Source organism: Miscanthus floridulus, chromosome 16 (genome assembly GCF_019320115.1).
Source record: "Miscanthus floridulus cultivar M001 chromosome 16, ASM1932011v1, whole genome shotgun sequence".
Classification (NCBI taxonomy): domain Eukaryota; kingdom Viridiplantae; phylum Streptophyta; class Magnoliopsida; order Poales; family Poaceae; genus Miscanthus; species Miscanthus floridulus.
Window position 1 is genome coordinate 512991 of NC_089595.1, and position 24148 is coordinate 537138.

The following is a 24148-nucleotide window of genomic DNA, read 5'->3' on the forward strand; positions in this document are numbered from 1 at the left end:
TTAAAATATTTATGCATTAATAGTCAATTAATTAACTATCCTCTACTACCATGGTGCGTGTCTCAGGTATATACAATTATTCTCGAGTAATATTCTTTCTTTGATTGTTTTGTTTCTATAAGATGGACTACAGGAACTCTTGGATGTATGGTTCGTTAAGACATGATGCTCTTTTCCGTGATGAGGTGGACAAATTCATCAAAGCCATAGAGAAGCATGCAGCGATGTTGAAAGAGAATAGTGACACAATTATTTGTCCCTGCAAAGATTGCAAGAACTTTATTGCATTTCGAGATGTGAGTACCATCAAAGAACATCTGATTAGGTGAGGATTTGTTCCGGACTACACAGTGTGGATTCATCATGGTGAAACAGTGGTTGTTGATGACAGCGACGATGATCTAGCTGATGAAGCTGAAACCCAAGCATACTTGTCCCGATTCATAGACGATCTTGAGCAACAAATGGATCGTGACTATGGCAATCAACGAGGTGGTGGCTTTGGCAATCAACAAGGTGGTGATGATGCTGGTGGTGCCAGCAATGATGGCGAAGCACGTGAGGGGGATGCAGATGACGATGACAACTTGGACGAAATGTTTGGGGCCTTTGGACCAGAAATATTAGAAAAGAGCAAGAGAGGTCTAGAAAATCTTGAGAGGGTGACAAAAGCATCGAAGAAGACTGTGTATGATGCTGAGAAGGGATGTCCGACATACTTCACACTGCTACGTTTTGTGCTTGAGCTACTCATCCTAAAGGCTAAGTACAGCTGGTCAGACTACAGTTTCGATGATCTATTGTGCCTCATGTCACGGTTGCTCCCACGGCCGAACACAGTTCCCGCCAACACATACCAAGCGAAGAAGGTTATAAGTCCACTCACATTGGGGGTTGAAAAAATCCATGCATGCCCCAACCACTGTATCCTTTTTTGGCGTGGCACATCGTTCGAGACTTTAGATACATGTCCTAGGTGTGGGGCTAGTCGGTACAAGAACAATGACCTTCAAAGTGGGGTGGAAGCCTCCACGGGAAAGAGGAAGAAGGGTGGGAAGAAGGTGGTGCAAGAATCTCAGCCCCTAGAGGAAACTCCATTAGGCAACGATGCAAATAAGAGAAGAATTCCTGCCCTAGTTATGTGGTACTTGCCAGTGACCGACCGCTTGAGGCGTATGTTCCTAAATCCTAAGGAAGCCTCACTGATGACATGGTGGGATGATGAGTGCAAGGTGGATGATGATACGATCGCACACCTAGCCAATTGTAGCCAGTGGCAAGCGTTCGATGCAAAGTACAAAGCATAATTCAGTGATGACCCACAGAATGTACGGTTTAGCTTGAGCACCGATGGAATGAATCCCTTCAATGAGAGGATGACCGACCACAGCACATGGCCAGTCATCTTGACCATGTACAACCTCCCAACGTATTTGTGTCAGAAGAGGAAGTACCTTCTCCTCACCATTCTTATCTCCGGCCCCAAACAACCAGGCATTGATATAGACGTGTTCTTGGAGCCTCTGATGCAAGAAATGGAGAGGCTATGGAGGTATGGGGAGCCGATGTACGATGCGTTCCGGCGGGAGGACTTCATATGCAAAGCAATAATATTTGTTAATACCAATGATTACCCTGCGCTGTTTGCCCTGTCTGGATAGTTCAAAGGCAAGACTAGATGCTTAGTCTGTTTGGATGGTACTAAATGGGTGTTCCTAGATGGATCCAGGAAGATAGTTTACATAAGGAACCAGCGCTTCTTAAAGACAGGTCACAAGTACCGCGGCAAATTGTACCTAAGATACTATGGCAACATCCCAGAGGATGAACCCCCTCCAGAGAGATGTCGTAATGGAGAACATGTGTTCAGAATGGTCCAAAACATACACGTCGTCTATGGAAAGAAGAATCCGGATGGAACGATCAGAGATAGAAGCACACCTCCCATCAAAGGCATACCATTCAAGAAGCAATCGATCTTCTTTCAGTACCTGCCTTATTGGCCAGACTTGGAGGTCCCCCATGCCATTGATGCGATGCATGTGCAGAAGAATGTCTTTGAGAGTCTCATGGCTACCTTGATGGACATGGGCAAGTCAAAGGATGGTCTCAGATCATGGAAAGACATGGTGCAGCTAAACGTGATGCGGGAGCTTTGGCCGGTACAGCAGGATAATGGCAAGTACAGTCTTCCTGTGGCTAACTTCAACCTAACCCTAGAGGAGAGGAGAGCTATATGCAATTTTCTTAGGGGGGTCAGAGTGCCGACTGGGTTTTCGGCAAACCCAAAGAAGCTAGTGTCGATGAAGGACCTATCATTAACATACTGCAAGGCTCACGATTGTCATGTGATGCTGACAGTGTTCCTACCAATTGCAATTAGGGCTATAAAGCCAGAGTTCCTAAAGATGGCCATCACCTGCATGTGCTACTTCTTTTCGAAGATCTCACAGAAGACGCAGGCAAGAGCTGAGTGACCTACATGAATTCATGGTGGAGACCCAGAACTAGCTAGAGATGTGTTTACCTCCTGCTTTTTTTTATATAATGGTACATCTCATGATTCACCTGGTTCATCAGATCGAGGCGCTGGGCCCTAGCTTCTTGCATGAAATGTGGTCCTACGAGCGGTTCATGTCGGTTCTAAGCCGATACGTGCATAACCGAACACACCCAGAGGGCTCCATGATAGAGGGTTACAATTCCAAAGAAGTCGTCGAGTGCTGCCAAGAGTGGCTAAAAGTACAGAGAGGGATTGGTAATCCTAATTCTCGTCATAAGGGAAGGCTAGCTGGGAAGGGCACAAGTGGTAGGAAAAGTGTTCCTCGACAATGATTATAGAGAGGTGAGTCGGGCGCATTACAATGTCTTGTAGAGTATGGCAGTGATGCTGTCGATACGGGACCCATGGGGTTTCACACGGAGAAGAGAGAAAAAGATCTAGTCCAACTAGGATTCCCTACATGTAATCCTATTAGAACTAGTTACACGTAATCCTACTAGGATCTCTACTTTGTAACCGACTAGGACTCCCGCCTCTCCTGGACTATATAAAGGAGGGCAGGGGTCCCTAGATCGAGACACACATAACTGACAGAACTCACAACCGCAACATACCTCGCAACACAACAAATAGCGCAGGGCGCAATATACTATCCACACCAGACTGGACGTAGGGCGCCGTGACTTTCCGGCGTGCCGAACCTGTATAAATCATTGTCTCCCTGCGTTTACCATCGAGTTCCTGCAAACGTCGATACCCCTCCGAACAAATCACCGTCCTGGGTACCCCGAGACGGGTTGCCGGTGGTAAAACATCGACAGCTGGCGCGCCAGGTAGGGGATCTCGGCGCTTCGCGTTCGAGAGCTCGGTGGACCTTAAGATCAAGACATGCCGCGGCTTTCATCAGCTCCCGTCGACAACTCGCCGCAACTCTAGTCGATCTTGTCAACAACTCGCCGTGTTCACACTCATCATCACCATCGTTCGAAGAAGAAAGTCAACCGGTCCTACTCCGATCAACACCAGATGTAGGGTTCTCGGCCTCAAACGACCACAGATAGATGTGGCACCCGCACGGGAACCTGTCAAGGAACGCAAGCACTGTAAGGCTACGAACAGCAAGCTTGCAACACGCAGAAACAAGGATTTCCTGCAAAAGTCAACCAAGTCACCGTACAAACCAAAAGGGATTAGCAAGCGTCAATTATGGAAATAGTTTTTGAGCCGCACTCGGATACGACCACCAAGAGTCCAAGACCGTATACAACCGCGTATACGTATACGTTTCAAATTACTTTGAAGCCACGAGCAAGAGAAGGAAGGAAGCATGCAAGCAAGAAAGCACCACACAGCAAACAAGTATTCTACCAAAGGAATTACATCACACGTCACCATCCATACGACATGCACATATACAGCTCATCTTCACGCGGATTCAAGTCCAACCTAGAAACAAGTCCTACTCCTACTCGAACAAGCAACAGAAGTTCGTACAAGTCCAGAGCCAATTCTATCCAAGACAAGTACCGAATCAGTGCAGAACAGAGGAATATCAGGTTACGACGTCGTACCAAAAGAACTCGACTACATCAAGCGCGGAAGTAGTCCAAGCCTGAAGCGAGCGATCCGTCCGATGACTCTGATCCAGAAACAAATTGTACTACTACATCAAGCTCCACCGTGTTGTTCGGCTACATACACACGACAACAACGCAGCCACGAACCAAGCTAAGTCATGTCTCATTTTTTATATATTCCGGATATTATTCGTATGCCTCTGTGGCCATATCATCTTCCCTTAACGGCTAGTTATTTTTCTCAGATAGTAAGCCTTAATTCATGAAGCTTGTTTTCTTGAATGGATGGTCACGTTAATGAACCTCTGAACCATACGGATGGTCACGTCAAAGAACCTCTAAACCATACGGGTGGTCACGTCAATGGACCTCTGAACCATACGCGAGATTCAAGTGCTTAAACGTAACAGGCTACTACCCAGAGAATTAACCGACCTAGCAAGAGAAGACACAAAGAATCATCATGCGAGCAAACATAGTGCTCTAAAGTCAAATCATCATGCGAGCAAACATAGTGCTCTAGGTCTTCTCTTAACGGTCGCCGAATTCCTCAGGTAGAACATGCCTTAATACGTGAAGCTTGTCTACTCACATGGACGGTCACGAACCGAGTGCCAGGCTCACATGGTCACGTCATGAACCTCTGAACCATACGCCAGAGATTCAAGTGCTTAAACGTAACAGGACACTACCTGAGGAATTTGCATGGCCTAGCAAGAGCAAGACGCAAAAAGTTTATATGCATTTCATAATGCCAGGGCCCGCCCCTGATTGATTTTTCAAATATGGGTCATGCTCCCCACTTTATATCCGGAATGTCATTTACAACATATTTTTATGTTTAACATGCAGGAGAGCTACATCCGTACCATGAGATCAGGAAAAACATGCTCCTAAGAGCTAGTCCAGGAACAACCTGGTTTGATAAAAAAAAAGAACCCCGACAAGGTGCGGCAAGAACCAAGACAAGATCATAAAGAACCCGAATTGATCAAAAAAGAACCCCGACAAGGTGCGGCAAGAACCAAGACAAGATCAGAAAGAACCCGGATTGATCAAAAAAGAACCCCGACAAGATGTGGCAAGAACCAAGACAAGATCAGAAAGAACCCGGATTGATCAAAAAAGAACCCCGACAAGGTGCGACAAGAACCAAGACAAGATCAGAAAGAACCCGGATTGAAGAAAAACAACCCAGATAAGTTGGGAACAGAAATCAAGACAAAAAAGAACTTGGATTGATCAGAAAACAACTCGGATGAGGTACATACAAGTTTAGAAAGAACCTAGACAAAGTGTAAACAACCTGAAAGAGGTACATCAAGAACCAGAGAAGTCTAGAAATGACCTGGATGAATAAAAACAACTCGGAAGAGCATCACGGCTCAATCAAATCAGAAAACAACCTGGATAAGGTACATACAAGTTCAGAAAGAACCTGGACGAAGTGCAAACAACCTGGAAGAGGTACATCAAGAACCAGAGAAGTCTAGAAATGACCTGGATGAATAAAAACAACTCGGAAGAGCGTCACAACTTAGTCAAACACTAAGCTTGGGGGCTCGGCATTCGCTTCAACTACGCCCGGGGGCTCGAATTCAAGGATGAAAGACCAAGAATACAAGTACTCAAGACTACAACAAAGACAACACATCAAGACCCTTCATCCGATTTCTATTCTAAGGAAAAGTACTCGGAGAAGGCTCGGGGGCTACGGGATACATAACCTCCCAAAATTTTTTGAAGACAAGAATCTAGACCCTCCAACTTTTGCAAGCAAAAGCAAGAGGCTCGGGGGCTACACTCAGTGAGTGCAATTTTTACAAAAAATTGCACCCACCGAAAAAGAACTCAGAGCAACCAAGAAGACTAAAGGGACCCTCTGGCTTCTTGTTCCAACAAGCAAGAGGCTCGGGGGCTACACTCACTGAGTGCACTTTTGTCCAAAAGTGCACATCAGCCGAAGAAAAGACAAAGAAGACCATCTCAAGGTTTCACTTCAAGAAGAACCTGGAACGGATTTACAACAACTCAACGAAGACCAAGAAGAACAAGAAGGCTTCTGAAGCTCATCCATGAGATGCTCGGGGGCTTGTCGATACGGGACCCATGGGGTTTCACACGGAGAAGAGAGAAGAAGATCTAGTCCAACTAGGATTCCCTACATGTAATCCTACTAGAACTAGTTACACGTAATCCTACTAGGATCTCTACTTTGTAACCGACTAGGACTCCCGCCTCTCCTAGACTATATAAAGGAGGGCAGGGGTCCCTAGATCGAGACACACATAATCGACAGAACTCACAACCGCAACATACCTCGCAACACAACAAATAGCGTAGGGCGCAATATACTATCCACACCAGACTGGACGTAGGGCACCGTGACTTTCCGGTGTGCCGAACCAGTATAAATCATTGTCTCCCTGCGTTTACCATCGAGTTCCTGCAAACGCCGATACCCCTCCGAACAAATCACCGTCTCGGGTACCCCGAGACGAGTTGTCGGTGGTAAAACATCGACAGATGCAACCGTACATTGATGAACACATGGCTATCATTATGGCCGAGAGGAATGGCCGTTCAGATGATTGGGTCATGAAACAGCATAAGCAATGCCTGACATCATGGTTGAAGGACCAGAACATACAGCTTAGAGAAACTATAGATTCTATTACCATCAGTCGGTTGGCGGCCGGGCCATCGAAATAAGTGACGTCTTGGAATGCTTATGATATCAATGGGTATACATACTATACCGACACAAAGGACATAAAATCTGTGAATCAGAACAGCGACGTTCGAATAGAGGCTCTCGACGGAGTGGGGCGAAAGGTCTTGTACTTTGGCATAATTGAAGATATATGGGAACTTGACTATGGAAGGGATATAAAGGTGGTCCTGTTTCGATGCCGCTGGATCAAGCAACATCTATTCAATGAGATCGGACAGAGAGTCGTCGACCTCCAGAATGTAGGCTACCAGGATGACCCTTGGGTGCTCGCTGAACGTGTCGCGCAAGTCTTCTATATGCCTGACCCGCAAAGTAACCTTCCCCCAAAGAAGAAGACAAAGCACATGGTGGCCTCCGGGAAACAACATATCATCGGAGTTGATGGCGTGGACGATGTTGAAGCTTACAATAAGTGCGATGAGATGCCGCTATTCATAGACTTTTGTAAGAAGATTGAGGCTGTGGAAAAGAACCTGCCCAAAGATGTATTGCCATGGAAACGAAAAGGTGTCAAGGGGAAAGTTGTCATGATGGGCTAGCTAGTTTATGTAAGTGTGTCAGTGTTTGTAAGACTACATTCATGTATGTATGTGAGACTACATTTATGTATGTGTGTGTGAGACTACATTCATGTATGTATGTGTGAGACTACATTCATGTATGTGAGACTACATTTATGTATGTGTGTTTGAAACTACATTTATGTGTGTGTGTTTGAGACTACATTCATGTATGTTTGTGTGAACAATGTGTACTAAGAATTTATTAAATTATGAAATTACCAAAATAAAAGTTGTAGATTTCCATGAGTTATTCAACTTTGCTATTCATTACTTTTTCAGTTGAAATAATTTGGGGGTCCAAATTATGGTTTCAACTTGTCTTTTTTCAAATTTCAAAATTTGAAAGGTTCAAATTTAGTCAAATGACAAGATAACCAAAATAAAAGTTGTAGATCTTGATGAGTTGAACAACTTTTGTATTCATCACTTTTACATCTAAAATCATTTAGGGTTTGAAAATTTAGTTTGAACTTGTCAAATTTTAAATTTCAAATTTTAAAATGTGTAAAACATTGTCACATCCAAGTTTGATCAAACTTAAATGCTGAAGCATGATTTTAGAAATTTTTCAAAAAAAAAACCATCATATTTGGAGTTAGTATGAGGGAGAACAACTAGTTACAAAGTTTACCCACAGATTAAAAAGAGAAATCACACTGTTCTAGATGATCCTTACATGATCATAGTGAACAGTGTGATTTTTTTTTAATCTATGGGTCAACTTTGTAACTAGTTTTTCTTCCTCATACTAACTCCAAATCTGATGATTTTTTTTCTAAAATTTTCTAAAATCATTCTCTATCAATTTATTTTGTTGGTTTTGTCAATATATACATATGAAAAGTTTGAGCAATTTAAATTTTGAATTTAAAAAAATGCAACTTCAGACAAGATTTTGGTACCCCAAATGATTTCAGCTGAAAAACTGATAAATACCAAAGTTGAATAACTCATCAAGATCTACAACTTTTGTATTGGTCATTTCTTCATATGACAAAGTGGTAATGACATTGTTCACAAATGTGACACATCTCTTATAAGGTTTTATAAACTATATGAGACATGTGTATGATTAGTGAACAATGTGTGCTAAGAATTTGTCAAATGAAGAAATGACCAAAATAAAAGTTGTAGATATTCATGAGTTGAACAACTTTGGTATTCATAACTTTTTATGTTGAAATCAATTTGGGTCTCAAATTTTGGTTCGAACTTGTCGTTTTTTCAAAATTTCAAATTTGAAAGGTTCAAATTTTGTCAAATGACAAGATGACTAAAATAAAAGTTGTAGATATTAATGAGTTGAACAACTTTTGTATTCAACACTTTTTATGTTGAAATCATTTTGGGTCTCAAATTTTGGTTTGAACTTGTTATTTTTTAAAATTTCAAATTTGAAAGGTTCAAATTTTGTCAAATGACAAGATGACCAAAATAAAAGTTGTAGATCTTCATGATCTCTACAACTTTGATGTTTATAAAATTTTCATTTGATATCATTTGTTGTCTCAAAATTATTTTAGTAGTTTTGATTTTAATTTTTTAAATTTTAATTTTTTCCCATTTTAAAGGTTCAATTTTGCAATTTTAAACTGTTGTAGTTGTATTAGTTATTGTATATGTAAATATATCTATAAAGAAATAATTATAAAATTTTGTACCGTATTATTTATTATTTACATGTGAATAATTAATTTTGATTTAGAATTTTGAAAAAAAAAATCAACTGTAGGGGCGGCTGATAACCTCAGCCGCCCCTACAACGGCTCTGAGGTATTTTGAAAAAAAAATTCAACTGTAGGAGCGGCTTATAACCTCAGCCGCCCCTACATCGTCTCTGTAGGAGCGGCTTATAACCTCAGCCGCCCCTACATCGGCTCTGAGGTATTTAAATGTGACCGTCGCTTTGGACGAAATCGCTTTGGGCGAAATCATACACTTACCGTCAGGCTGCCCGATTTCACCGCCGGCGCCGCTGCACCGCCACACCTGCACCGCCGTTGCCAGCCCCTCCCTGACCCCTCCACCGCCTCCTCCATTGTCTCTCCTGACCCCAACCGCCGCCCCTGCCCCATCCACCGCCGTTCCCCAGGCCGCGACGGCGGCTAGGGTTAGGGAGCGCTCCTCGGCGCGGCCCATCCGTCTGCTCCCATGGCGTGCGGGTAGGGTTCGCCGGTCCGCCGTACCCTGCTGCCGTCAAGAGAAGCGTCGCCGCCCCTGCCCTCTCCGCCGGCATGGTGCGTCGGCGTCTGGCGAGGCGACCGAAATCACTGGTGGGGAGGTGACGTCTCCCCCCCCCCCCCCCCCGCTGCACTAGTCCAACGGCCGCGTCCTCCTCCTCGTGGCTCCGATCCTCCGTCCCCCCTGAGCGGCGCGCGTGCCAGCGACAACCTGCCGTCAGCCGGCTGGAAGGGGGGACAGTACGTCTGCTCTTGCCGGGAGCCGTCCAGCAGGCAAGTTCCCCCCACTCTCTTCTTTCCGTTCCATTGTAAACGTGTATGCTTGCCCTTTTAGAATGTTGAAATTTTTTGATTGAATTTCATGCTTTCTGATGATTGCTCAGGTCATCTAAGAACTTCCATTTGTTAGCAGTTAACTTGTCTATATTTGATTTAGCAAATTGCTTTTGATGCTATTAAGATGTGCTCATATTTGTTTCTAGTAAGAAAAAAAAACCAATATTATATTATTCCAATAATACTGTGTGCTATTCATATCTGACACTCTGCTACATCGGTCCAAGCATTAGCGTAACATTTGCAGTAATGTCTTTTGCATTTCTTTGCCTTATGCTAATTAATTGGGGGTAGTTAGAATAGATACCAAATCACATCTACTGCATAACTGCAGCTACTTTCAGCTAATTGGGGTATAGTTGCCCACATTTGGTTCACAAAGAAACAATGTCAAATAACTATTCAGATATAGCGAAACACATTTGGTTCACAAAGAAACAATAGCGAATTATGGCAAATCAGGCTAAGCTAAGCATAAACACATCTAAGCAGTTAATATAAAACTTCCTTCCTGACATTTGCAACATGGAGTAGTAGAGTATACTACTGTCATGCTGATGCCTGAGCTAGCTGTGCAATGGAAAGAAATTTAATGGCGTTGGAAAATGTGACTTTTTTCCCTGCAGAAGCAAAAGGAGGCCTTGGCTGGCAAGCTCGCGCTGCGGCCCAGGCAAGTGGAGGTCTGGTTCCAGAACCGCAGGGCTAGGTACGTAGTACAGTATGCTCTTCCTTCCTGATGCTTTGCATATGTATACGTACATCGATCTGAAATATACATCTCAAATAATTTACCATCCATTGGTAAACGGCTGCCTAGCTACGTAGTATGTTTTACCTTTGGTAAACTATTGTATGCATGTCCCGTTGCTCAGTTATCATTAACTGTTTGGTACTGTTTCTTTTATCAGATTAGCTATTGCTAGTACTGGTAGCTGCAATACTTTTTTCGTTTTGACTAAGCATATGTGCAATCCTGGCAATACTATTAATCTTATGTAATCACCTGACAATACTATTAATTTTTTGTGACCTTCAACTTGTGACCATCAAGCCCCCTCTAGGCTGCTCAGTGTTTGTTGAATTGCTGGCCTACCAAGCAGACAAGGCAGAAGCTCTGATATTACACCGAACCAAGATCACATAGGCTAGAACTAGAGCTACCATGTTTATAAAAAATAATATGAATATTTATATTTTCAAATAGGTTTACTCCTGCATCAAATGTTTGATTACACCTGCATCAATAGTAATCAATGTTTTCCATCAAATGACATCAAGTTGGTTTATGCCCTTTGTACGACATATTAGCCGATCTGTTATACCATGTTTTACTATCTTGGGTATTTTTCTAAATCTGTTATCTTTAGTCGTGATTCTATTCTCAATATCTATTTATTGTATGGCCCCACCGACAAATATTAAAAATTTGATATACATTTATTCATTTTGTAATTGTTGAGCCAAAGCAGGAGTACCTCTCACGCATAAATTCCAAATTCACCCCGTCTGCAATCTTTCAAAACACATCAGTAATTTGACCAAGATCGGTGCAGCCGCCAAGGCACTAGGGGAGTCGGCTTCAACCTGATTACGTACGTGAATCAACAAGCGCGACTGCAGTGAGCCTGGTACACTGAAAAACATGGTTTAAACATTATTGCTGTGTCAGAGAGAGGTGCTACTGATTTGCTTCTTGTTTGTTACACTTTATAAGTGTATAGATAGGTGGATGCTTGTTTCAGACCATCTTTCAGATACCACTGAATTAATGTCAGTTAACTGAATGTCCAATATACACTTGTCAATCAGCTTCTCGGTCTCCAGTACTGCCTGTATTGCAGCATTATTAGCACTTGGACCACACCGAGTTTGCTTGACCTGTTTAGGGAAATTGTTTATGTGCCATTTGATTTTGGTTGCTGCGACAACATAGTTGGTCTTTGCTCATCCTTTAGATAGTTCTGAGTTTATATACATATATCAATCGGCCAATCACATGAACTTGTCACAAAGTACTGTTCATGATCTGGCAATCCCCAGTGATTATTTTTGCATAGGAGATATAAATTTACAGTTGCTGTAAATGATGCTATTAGATAGCACACTCATGCTTATTAATTAATTAATTAATTAATTAATTAATTAATTAATTAATAATATACACGCATCATACGTTTTGGTATTTTTCTCTTTTATTTCATTCAGATTACCAGTTATCATCCATATACGATGAGTATACTTTTCCCTGCTGGCTTTTAATTTGGATGCTTGCATTGCCTCCCCCTTGCTTGATCATACATATGTATATATGCATGGATGATGCATTGTACAACGAAAAGTTTGCACCGATCAGATGAGGAGCGGTGGAGACAGAGGGAACAATCGATCATATGTCTTGGCTTGGTCTGTGTTGTGATCAGCTGTAGAGAGAGAGAGAGAGAGAGAGAGAGAGAGAGAGAGAGAGAGAGAGAGGTGCTGCAACCGCAAAGCAGCGTCATCGCTTGAGCTGCTGCCGAGTTCGTCGCCTTCGCTGTTGTCGAGTTCGTGGCCTGCGCCGTTGATTAGCTCGTCTGCACTCTGCACTACATTCAATGTTTCGGTTCTAGATCCTAGTGTAGTACATGTTGCTGCTTCTGAAATCTTGTTTAGTATTGGAACTTTCGTCCGTACAAGATCCTAGTGCAGTACTCTTGTTGGTAGTTCTGAATCTAGTGTAGTACTCTTGTTCAGTTCTTCCCAATTTATTTCATGCCACTGAGTCTAAGCACTTCTGAATATTCTACCGCCAAGGTGCATCTGTGCTCTTCTGGTAGGCAGCTTTTGCCACTCTTTTTTTAGTGTGCTGTTTCCTGAATTACTTTTCTTTGTTGCTCCTTCATTACAATTTCAGTTTGAGCTGCATCTAGTGAGAGCTCAACCTGAATTACTTTTTCTTTTCTCCAGGAATGCCGATCAGTTTGTAATATGAAACTGCTATCTAGAGCTTGAGTGAATGCTGTCATTTTTAAGTGTGAAAGCCTTCCCTTTTCCACGAGATGTCATTCTGTATGGTGATCATTGTTCTGCTAAGTATGATAAAACCATGTTTATTTGCCAATTTTATTGTTCTCAAATGACTGCAAAGTTCACATGACACATTTGATCACAACACAATACAAGAATTAAATGATAAAGCTAGCATATGAAACAGTGATCACAACACAATACAAGCATCTCTGTCTCTTCACCAAGTGCACATATATATGATGCTGGGGCCGACCTTCCTGATGAGGATGTTGTTAGGGGCTCAAGACTACTACTACAAGTACTACTACTACTACAAGTACTACAAGTACTACTACTACTTCTACAAGTACTACTACTACTACTACTAGTACTACTACAAGTACTACTACTACTAGTACTACTATTAGTACTAGTACTACTATTAGTACTAGTACTACTATTAGTACTACTAGTACTACTACTTCTACCACTAGTACTACTACTTCTACTACTTATACTACTTTTTTTCTTGCATCTCTTAGAACAAGGCACGAAATGTCGCGAACATCAAAGAGTGCATCCCGATGCCCCGTGAATGATGAGCAGCCATCCCATGGAGAGCAAGAACTAGATGACCAGCTTACTCAGGAGCAGTTCGATAACGAGTTAGAAAAGGGTCTAGAAGTGATGCTTACTCAGGAGGACCTTGTCGATGATGAGGATCCGGTGGGGGGAGCCCAGGGAAGAGAAGGCGGAGAGGATGCCCAAGGCAAAGAAGGGGATGATGATGAGGATGACGACACCTCATCAGGGGGATATGTAAGTCCCGAGGATCCTATCGCACGAGAACCCAGACGGAGGCCAACGGAGGACAAGTTGGACAAGGATTTTGATCCGAACGACGAGGTACGGATAAAGCCTTAGTAGCTTGTAAATTTGGCTAATGCTATGGCTATATGTTACCTCTGCTAACACTTTTGACCTTCCGTATACACAGGTCGTCCCTACTCAACCTCTGAAAAGACGACGTCAGCCTCCGGCTCGTCTTGCCGGACAATACGTAGCGGGGCAAAGGAGATCAGAGAAAGGAGCCATAGATACTCACAATGAGTCCTCCGCTCCACAACCTCAGGACACAACCACGACTGAGACTGCCCAGCCAAAGAGGAAACGAGGGGGGATTAGAAAGCCAAACCAATATCACGACAAGGCATGCTATGTGATAACGGAGGTCGGGCCAAACGGGCAGATCCTTGAGTCATATACATACAGGGCGAAATTCCGTAATCACATCGGGTTTGTAGTTAGAGATAAGTTGAACCCAGCTATCCGTGGCTGTAATCTTGTACCTATGAGCCAAAAGGTAGACCTATGGGAGAAGCTGAAGCAGAACTTCAGGTTTCCAGAGGGAACGCACGAGTTGGTACAACAAAATGCTTTTAAGATAATGGGGCAGAGCTTCCGACGTTGGCGGTCGGATCTGAACAAGAACTTTATCCAACAGAAGTTAACTCCTTTCCACGAGTATGGCAACATAACTCCTAGTCAATGGGAGGAGCTCATGGCTAAGAAGACTTCAGAGGCATCATTGGCCCTTAGTGCCCGTAACAGCGAGCAGGCGAAGAAGAATCAACACTACCCTCGTCTAGGCCCCGGTGGCTACACTGGCAAGCAAGAGGTCTTTAGGAAGATGGACGCAGAGGCCGAAGCTACCGGGAATATGGAAGTGCCAAAGTTGAAGCCACGCCTCAAACAGTGGATATACGCAAGGAGTGTGGATTCATCCTGTCGGGGACCTAATACCAGGGTACCCCAGGAGGTGGAACCGATAACCGTCAAATATAAAAAACTTCTGGACGTATAAGGGCGCCATGTCATCCCTTGTTTGAGTGACAGGAGTTCGGTTCCGCCTCGCCCAACGCCTTTGGGACGGGCTCGGTCTCGCCCGAGGGCCAAGGGATAAACTCCGTCTCGCCCGACGCCTTGAGGACGGGCTCGGTCTAGCCCGAGGGCTGAGGGATGAGTTCCGTCTCGCCCGATCCCGGAGGGGTAGGGTCAGCCTCACCCGACGCCTTTGTAGGATAACCCTGCCTCGCCCCAAAGGCTCAAGGCTAATCTCCGTCTCGCCCGACGCCTATAGGGCGGGCTCGGTCTCGCCCGAAGGCTAAGGGATAGATTCCGCCTCGCCCGATCCCGGAGGGATAGGGTTAGTCTCGCCCAAGAGATAGGGATTGGCCTCCGTCTCACCCGACGGCCTAGAACGAGCCTCGCCCTAATCGATATCTATCCCTCATAACGATGGGTACAAGACGAGACAAGACGTTCGGGTCAACCATGGCTCCAACGACCATACCCTGCGCCCTGACAGGAAAAGAACTGCCAGGGAACGATAGGACTGATGCTTTAGACCCTTCCGGGTGCCGCAGAGCCCAAAAGGTATTACAGGTGCGTGCACCTCACTCTGTAGAGTTGTAGGCGCCGCCTTCAGCTCTGGGACACGGAACCCAACGAAGATATACGACAACCGCTACGCTCCAAGAACGGATTTGCTATCTCCATGAACGACGGATACTCTGTCACCGCGCTGTGGACCCGAGGGAGCGGGGGGCCCTCTTCCCGACCCCTCAGGTCCTCCCAGTCAGAGAGCCTTGGCCACGGCGCTACACCGGACCCCGACCCTGAATTCTCCCAACAAGAATCATGGGAACCAGAAGGTGTGTGGAGCAAGGCTGGGGGGAGGCTCCTAAGTCAAAACCACTGTACTACAACCCATACCCTGGGGGCAGCATGCTGTGACTAATCTGACATCCTACAGAGATATCGACAACATCGTAAGCACTTATCTTCCTTCGCACTCATCAGAATGGGGGACCTGATCAGGTAGACATGAGCCACAAGGCTAAGTAGAGTACGCATCCTGGAGCCCTCACCCTTGTAAAGCCAGCCCCTTCATCTATAAAAGGGGAGGTGCATCCTCCATCAAAGGGACAGGAAAAAAGAGGACCGAACAATAGAACGCACTCACACACATTCAAGCAGCTACGAAGCTCTTGACCACCTTTCAATCCTTCGATCAGAGACTTGGGACCAGTCCCTCTCTCGGCAGTTTGTATCCCTTACTACAGATCGTTACAGTGCTAATAACACAAGCAGCAACAAACTGGACGTAGGGACGTTCCGCCCGAACCAGTATAAATCCTGTGTCCTTTAGCGCACCATCCGAGCCTAACGCGCATTACTATAAATTTACTTGCCGGTGCTTGTACGAAACACCGACAGTTGGCGCGCCAGGTAGGGGCTTTGCGCGTTCCAAATTAGGTCTCGGATGGCCACCCACGCAATCACCTGGGCCCCGGGCGCACCCGTGCGTTTCGGCGACCTGGATTTCATCATCACACTAGGAGGAGAGCTGGCGCTGACTCACTCAGCCGCCCCATCTCCCCCTTCGATCAACCTCAGCCGTCTCAGGCTTAGGGGCCCACCGGGCAACTCCTGGGGAGTCCCGTCGCCCAAAGAGGCCTCTCACAACGCCACCATGTGTCCGGAAGGGTCCGTATGGAGCGCCCCGACAGCATTTCCGTTCGGTCTCCGCAACGTTGCGGCAACCGCTGGCCTCCTTCTGGCGCTACGTGTGGTTCAACCACCCACGGACATCGAGTTCGTGGGGGCGATTGAGCGGGATACGGAGACCCTCTACGAGCTTCTCAACGAGGAACCTGTATCGCTCTCTAGCTCAGATTCCAGTAAGGGGAGCCACCACCCTTCCCGGGAATGCTACGTGACGCAGACCCCCGAGGGTCACGTCAAAAGCGTCTCCAAGGAAGAGGCCACCCCTACAAACAACCCTGACAGCAGATCCGGGGAAGAAGGGACAGCCCCATCTCGCCTGAGGATGGAGCAGCTAAGGGCTCGTCAGCAAGAGATCGATAAGGCCGGGCAAGGGCTCGCACGGGAATACACGGACATCAATCGCGAGATTGAACGCCGCAAAGACGGGGGGTGCGCGCGCGCCACAGCCCGCACCGTACATCAAAGGATCCTCACCGACGATGGGGCCTTTCCTCACTTTGTTCGAGCCAGCCAGAACATCGCCGCAGCAACCGCCTTGCTGCATGGCCTCCCGGAGGCCACGACGTCCGAGGATCGACGCGCTTATCGGGAGATTCGCACGTTGCTCGAACGTGCAGCCGCGCAGCAGGCGGAAAGTTCGTTGTCTCGACGACGCGAACCCGACACCAGCCAGCGCGCACCCTCAGTGCGTCCCACCAAGGACGCATCCGTACACCAAACACCACCAGCCGGCGGGCAGCCCTCCGTCGTCCCCGTACATCAACGCCTTGGTCGTGGCCGCGACGTACGCAGCATCATCAACGCCCGGAGACGTGCCCACGACGACGAGGGAGAAGCAGCGCGTCGCGGCTATCATCCCCGACGTGGCGGGCGCTACGACAGCAACGAGGACCGAAGCCCGAGCCCCGTCCTGCCAGGCCCTCAGGCCTTTGGCCGGCACATCCTCAACGCTGCGTTCCCTCTAAGGTATCGACCACCTACGAACATTCCTAAATATTCCGGCGAAACAAATCCCGGGCTTTGGCTCGAAGACTATCGGCTTGCATGTCAGGCCGGTGGTGCGAGTGATGATGACTTCATTATTCGCAATCTCCCGCTGTTCTTGGCCGACTCGGCACGAGCATGGCTGGAGCACCTACCGTCCAATGCTATTCAGAGCTAGGCGGATCTGACTGAGATCTTCGTGGGTAATTTCCAGGGCACGTACAAACGCCCTGGAAACCCATGGGACCTCAAGAACTGCCGTTAGAAGGCCGATGAAACCCTCCGCGGGTACATCCGGCGCTTTTCCCGACAGTGCAATGAGCTCCCGAACGTCGCCGACGCTGACGTAATAGGAGCCTTTCTGTCCGGGACGACCTGCGAATCCCTGGTCCACAAGCTGGGACACAGGGGCCCACGAACTACCAAGGAACTCCTGGACATCGCCACCAGTCACGCCTCTGGAGAGGAGGCGGTCGGAGCCATCTTTGATCGCTCCGACGGAAAGACAAGGCGGGATGAGGACGCCAGCGAAGGCGCCTCCAACCGTCCCGCCAAAGGGAAAAATAAGAAGCAACGGCGCGACAACTCACTCGCGGCCACTGCCGACCGCAAAGGTGGCCGGAAGCCCACGGAGGGCCCTCCGAACCACTTCGAGAAAATGCTCGAGGGGCCATGCCCAAACCACGCCTTCCCGGCCAAGCACCTATATAAGGAATGCGGCCTTATGCGCAAATACTTGGCTGGGGGCCTGAATAAGGAGGAGCAGGGGAAGGAGCCTGTTCCCACCACTAATGACACGGAGGAGAAGGACGACACCTTCCCAACTCCAACCGGTGCCCTCATGATCTTCGGAGGATCAACGGCCTATGACTCCAGGCGCCACCAGAAGGTCGCACGTCGAGAGGTCTATACCGCTGGACCGGCTGTGCCAGCTTATCTCCGGTGGTCGGAATCCGCCATAACCTTCGACCGGACCGACCATCCGGATGCCATCCCACACCCAGGAAGGTATCCGCTTGTCGTCGACCCGATCGTCGGTCCAAAGTGGCTCACCAAGGTACTGATGGATGGAGGCAGCGGCCTCAACATCATGTACGCCAAGACGCTCGACGAGATGGGCGTCGACCGAACGCACCTCCGTCCCATTCGAGCACCTTTCCATGGCGTCGTACCTGGAAGGCAAGCCGTGCCACTGGGGCAGATTGACCTGCCCGTCACTTTTGGGGATCGATCCAATTACCGAACCGAGACCCTCACCTTCGATGTAGTGGGGTTCCCAGGGACTTTCCACGCCATTCTGGGGCGACCATGTTACGCGAAGTTCATGGCCGTACCCAATTACACATATCTGAAGCTGAAGATGCCGGGCCCCCGTGGGATCATCACCATCGGCACCTCCTTCCAGCGCGCTTACGAGTGCGAGGTCGAATGCTGCGGACACGCATCCGCGGTCATCGCATCCGAAGAGCTCGTCACCCTCAGGGAGGAGGTCAGTGAGGGGACACCCGACGCAAAGAAGTCGTCCGGATCGTTCGAATCGGCAGAGGGTTCCAGGGACGTCCTCTTGGATCCCAGTAGCTCCGAGGGCAAAAAAGTCCGAATCGGGACCGCGCTCTCCTCTGCATAGGAAAGCGCGCTCGTCGACTTCCTCCGCGCCAACAAGGACATCTTTGCGTGGAAACCCTCGGATATGCCGGGCATCCCGAGGGAGGTCGCCGAGCATACTCTCCAAATCCTTCCTGGCTCCAAGCCGGTGAAACAACGCCTGCGCCGCTTCGACGAGGAGAAACGCAGGGCCATCGGCGAGGAGATAGCCAAACTACTGGCCGCAGGATTCATTAAGGAAGTGTACCACCCAGAGTGGTTAGCAAATCCTGTTCTTGTTCGGAAAAAGAGCGGGAAATGGAGAATGTGTGTTGATTATACTGGCCTCAACAAAGCGTGTCCAAAGGATCCATTTCCTTTGCCACGAATAGACCAAATAGTCGATTCCACCTCGGGGTGCGAAACCCTCTGTTTCCTAGACGCATACTCAGGCTACCATCAGATCGCGATGAAAGAGTCTGACCAGCTCGCGACATCTTTTATCACGCCCTTCGGATCATTTTGCTACGTTTCAATGCCATTTGGTTTGAAGAACGCTGGGGCAACGTACCAGCGCTGTATGCTTAGTTGCTTCGGAGATCTCATCGGGCGAACCGTTGAGGCCTATGTCGACGACATCGTAGTCAAATCCAAGCGGGCTGACCACCTTGTCGCCGACCTTGAACGCACCTTTGCAAAACTCCGGGCGAACGGCATCAAGCTCAATCCCGAAAAATGTGTTTTCGGGGTCCCGAGGGGCATGCTGCTCAGCTTTATCGTCTCCGAGCGTGGCATCGAAGCCAACCCAGAGAAGATATCAGCCATCACGAGGATGGGCCCGATCCAAAACATAAAGGGGGTTCAGCGGATCACCGGGTGCCTTGCCGCCCTCAGTCGATTCATTTCATGCCTCGGCGAACGAGGACTCCCCCTTTATCGACTCCTGAAGAAAAATGACCGCTTCGAGTGGACAGCCGAGGCTCAGGAAGCACTTGACATGGTTAAACAATTTTTAACTAAGCCGCCGGTCCTAGTTCCTCCATGCGATGGAGAATCTCTCCTACTATATATCTCGGCCACCACCCAAGTGGTTAGCTCCGCCTTAATAGTAGAGCGAGAAGAAGAGGGGCACGCCTTCAAGGTGCAGCGCCCTGTATATTTCATCAGCGAGGTGTTATCCGACTCCAAAACCCGCTACTCCCAGATCCAGAAACTCCTCTACACCGTCCTCATCACCAAAAGGAAGCTACGCCACTACTTCGAGTCACACCCCGTGACAGTAGTGACGTCGTTCCCCCTCGGCGAGGTCGTTCGTAGCCATGACGCTACGGGAAGAACCGCAAAGTGGGCACTCGAGCTGATGGATCAGGGCATCTCTTATGTCCCCCGAACGGCGATCAAATCTCAGGCACTGGCTGACTTCATCGCGGAGTGGACCGAGGTCCAGATGCCACCAGCAGCTGTCGATCAAGAGTACTGGATAATGTACTTTGACGGATCGCTGATGAAGAAGGGCGCCGGAGTAGGACTAGTCTTTGTATCCCCCCTCGGGGTCCACATGAGGTACATGGTTCGGCTTCATTTTCCCTCATCAAACAATACTGCAGAATATGAAGCGCTCATCAACGGCCTACAAATCGCCATCGAGCTGGACATCCGACGCCTTGACGTCAGGGGCGACTCTCAGCTGGTCGTCAACCAGGTCATGAAAGAGTCAGGCTGCCTCGATACCAAGATGGAGGCATACTATCAAGAGGTCCGACGTCTGGAGGACAAATTCGACGGCCTCGAACTCAATCATATCCCCAGGTGCCTCAACGAAGCGGCCGATACACTCACAAAAGCAGCATCCAGCCGAGAGCCAGTTCCAACAGGCATCTTCGCCAGTGACCAACACAAACCCTCGGTATGCTACGCGGGGTCGGAACAAGCCGACGATGGCCCTTCTAGTCCGACCCCCAAGGCCGATCCGCCAACTGTTCCTCCCGACCCCGAGGTCATGGAGCTTGAAGAAGACCCAGCAATGGAGTCCGATCCTCCCAATGACTGGAGAACGCTTTACATCGACTATCTCCTCCACGACGTACTACCAACCGACAAGACAGAAGCCCGACGGCTCGCGCGACGCGCCAAATCCTTCGTTCTTGTAGAGGGCGAACTCTACAAGCGAAGTCGCATCGAAATTCTGCAACTTTGTATCCCTGACGAACAGGGAAAACTCCTACTGAGCGACATCCACGGAGGGGCATGCGGACACCATGCCACACCAAGAACCTTGGTTGGGAAGGCATTCCGACATGGTTTCTATTGGCCCACCGCAGTAGCCGATGCCGAGCAAATTGTACGCACCTGCGAAGGGTGCCAATACTATGCTCGGCAAACGCACCTCCCGGCCCAGGCTCTCCAGATGATCCCCATCACGTGGCCCTTCGCGGTCTGGGGGCTTGACCTGGTTTGGCCACTTAAAAAAGCGCTCGGAGGCTTTACCCACCTGCTTGTCGCCATAGACAAGTTCACAAAATGGATTGAAGCTCGGCCAATATCCACAATCAAATCCGAGCAAGCTGTTTTGTTCTTTCTCGACATCATCCATCGCTTTGGAGTACCGAACTCCATCATCACAGACAACGGCACGCAGTTCACCGGTAGGAAATTCGTTCGTTTCTGTGATGAACAACACATCCGAATCGATTGGGCAGCCGTCGCGCACCCCCGGACGAACGGACAGGTCGAGCGCGCAAACGGCATGCTCCTTCAAGGCCTCAAACCCAGAATTTTCAACCGGTTGAACAAGTTCAGCGCGTGTTGGCTCGCTGAGCTCCCGGCTGTGCTCTGGAGCCTAAGGACGACTCCTAGCCGGGCCACCGGCTACACACCCTTTTTCATGATCTACGGCTCCGAGGCCGTTCTCCCGACGGACCTCGACTATGGAGCGCCAAGAATCAGAGCATATGACGAACAGGGAGCCGAGGCATCTCACCAAGACGCCATGGACCAGCTGGATGAGGCACGCGACATCGCCCTCCTCCGTTCAGCCAAGTACCAGCAAGCGTTACGGCGGTACCACAGCCGACGGGTGCGGGGTCGAGCCTTCAACGTCGGAGACCTCGTCCTCCACCTTGTGCAGAGCAACAAGGATTGCCACAAACTCTCCCCGCCCTGGGAAGGGCCCTACATCGTCGCGGAAATACTTCGCCCAGGCGCCTACCGGTTGAAAACCATCAAAGGCGAGAACCCCGATCCTTAATGACTACCGACCCCTGCAAATCATGAGGGGTCAGACCTCACTCGGGGGCTGACATGTGATCGTAACATATGTCATGTGTAATACAAGTATTACACTTGTAAAAAATCCCTCTGTTATACTTGCAAACATTTTCTAAGTTTTCCATTCGCCTCGTAAATGAGTTTCGAGGGCTAAGATCTTGGGAACCAATTCTGAATACAACTGGTAGGACTGCAAGGCACCCACGCCCCAGCGGCTGCAACCTCTTTGCTCACCAGTTCAATCAGAATTAGTTCGCCCACGTTCCTAGTTTCCTATGACTTAGACCATGAGAAGAGTTGGAAAGCGTTAAAATGACTTGCCATAAGCAAAGGATGCAATTTTGTTCATTTTTTGCACAAATTCACCACTTACAAAGCGATGTCATTACAAAAAAGGAACAATATACTCCGAGGACTATTTACCCGGGGGCTTCCCCACAACATTATTTCATTACAGTCTCGGCTCAGCTCTACCACAAGTGTTACTGCGGTCGCCGCGCCACGCACTCCATCGGTGACATCTTCGCTGGATCCTCGAAGGCGCCACCATCTACGACGACTCCGCCGGAACGTCTGGGGACTACGCCATCATCGTCAGCCGCGACCCCGGCAATGACGCCTCCGCCGGAACGTCCGGGGACTACGCCATCGTCGTCAGCCACGACCCCGGCAACGACGCCTCCGCCGGAACGTCCGGGGACTACGCCATCGTCGTCAGCCGCGACCCCGGCAGCGACGCCACCGCCATGACGTCTGGAGACTACGCCATCATCCCCAGCCATAACCCTGATAACGGCATATGGGCAGGAAATGCCTCCCGCCAAGGGAGGGGCACAGCGAACGACGGCGCAGTCAACGACGTACGACGCCCACCGACGCCTCCTTTCCTTCGGCAGCAGCGACTCCTCAGCAAGGGCCGCGTGCACCATCTCATCTACGTTGGATAACCTCCGGCTCGACATCACGCACCAGAATCACGAGCAAGTTTGTAAGTTCTCTATCTCTCTCTGGCATTACTCTGCCTCACTCAGGAACCACCGCGACGCACGGACGCGTTTGGCGGAAAGGAAGAAGAAGGAGAGATAGCGGCTCGGAGGCAGAAGGGGAGGTGGGCTGAGAACTCCTCTCCCCCTCCCTATTTAAAGAGGAGGCGCAGTAACTAAGGAAAGGCGAAAGGTCGGACGAAAAACCCTCTCCCTTCCCCTTTTTAAATACGCAATCAATGCTGATTGATATCTGAGGGGACGCACCAGAGGTGACGGGACGATCCCCGGTCTACGAAGCGTCCCTCTTTGGTCAAACTGAACACTGCCTGGGTATGGCCCACCACTGACCCGCTCCGGACGCGGCGATTAAGGCACCCGCATAGGCAGACAAATTTTTCGCCTTCCCATGCAGGACCACGGACGACCCGATGACGGGACCCTTCAGTTCTCCTAGGTCGACCGTTCGGCCCAAAAGACACGACGAACGAATGACCAAAGAAAGATAAGCCTCTCATCTTTCACATTTTATGCGTTAGAATTTGTTCGCAAGATTCCGACCCCGTCGAATAGCAGGGACGCGAACATCACTCGGGGGCTGTCGAGGATGACTACCAATCTAGACGTCCTCTTCACCCGACCCCTCCGTACGCTTGAAACTAAGGGCGCGACATATAGGCACAAAGCTTTGAGTAAAACTGGACGAACTAGCAAACCCTACGCCCCGATAGCTACAATGTTTCTATTCACCAGAAAAATCATGCTCAAACGCCTCTCGCGTCTCTAGTTTCGACGTCCGCCTTTCTCAAAGAAGGGATCGAAGGGGTCCGCCTACAGCTGTCAGGTTGCCCAAGTTAATCGAACAGCTCGGATCGTCACCGA

At 48.5% G+C, this 24148-nt stretch overlaps 1 pseudogene; it reads left to right on the plus strand.

Moving 5' to 3' along the window:
• The first annotated feature begins 893 nt into the window (after positions 1–893).
• On the plus strand, positions 894–23723 carry LOC136513563 (uncharacterized; annotated as a pseudogene).
• The last annotated feature ends 425 nt before the right edge of the window (positions 23724–24148 follow it).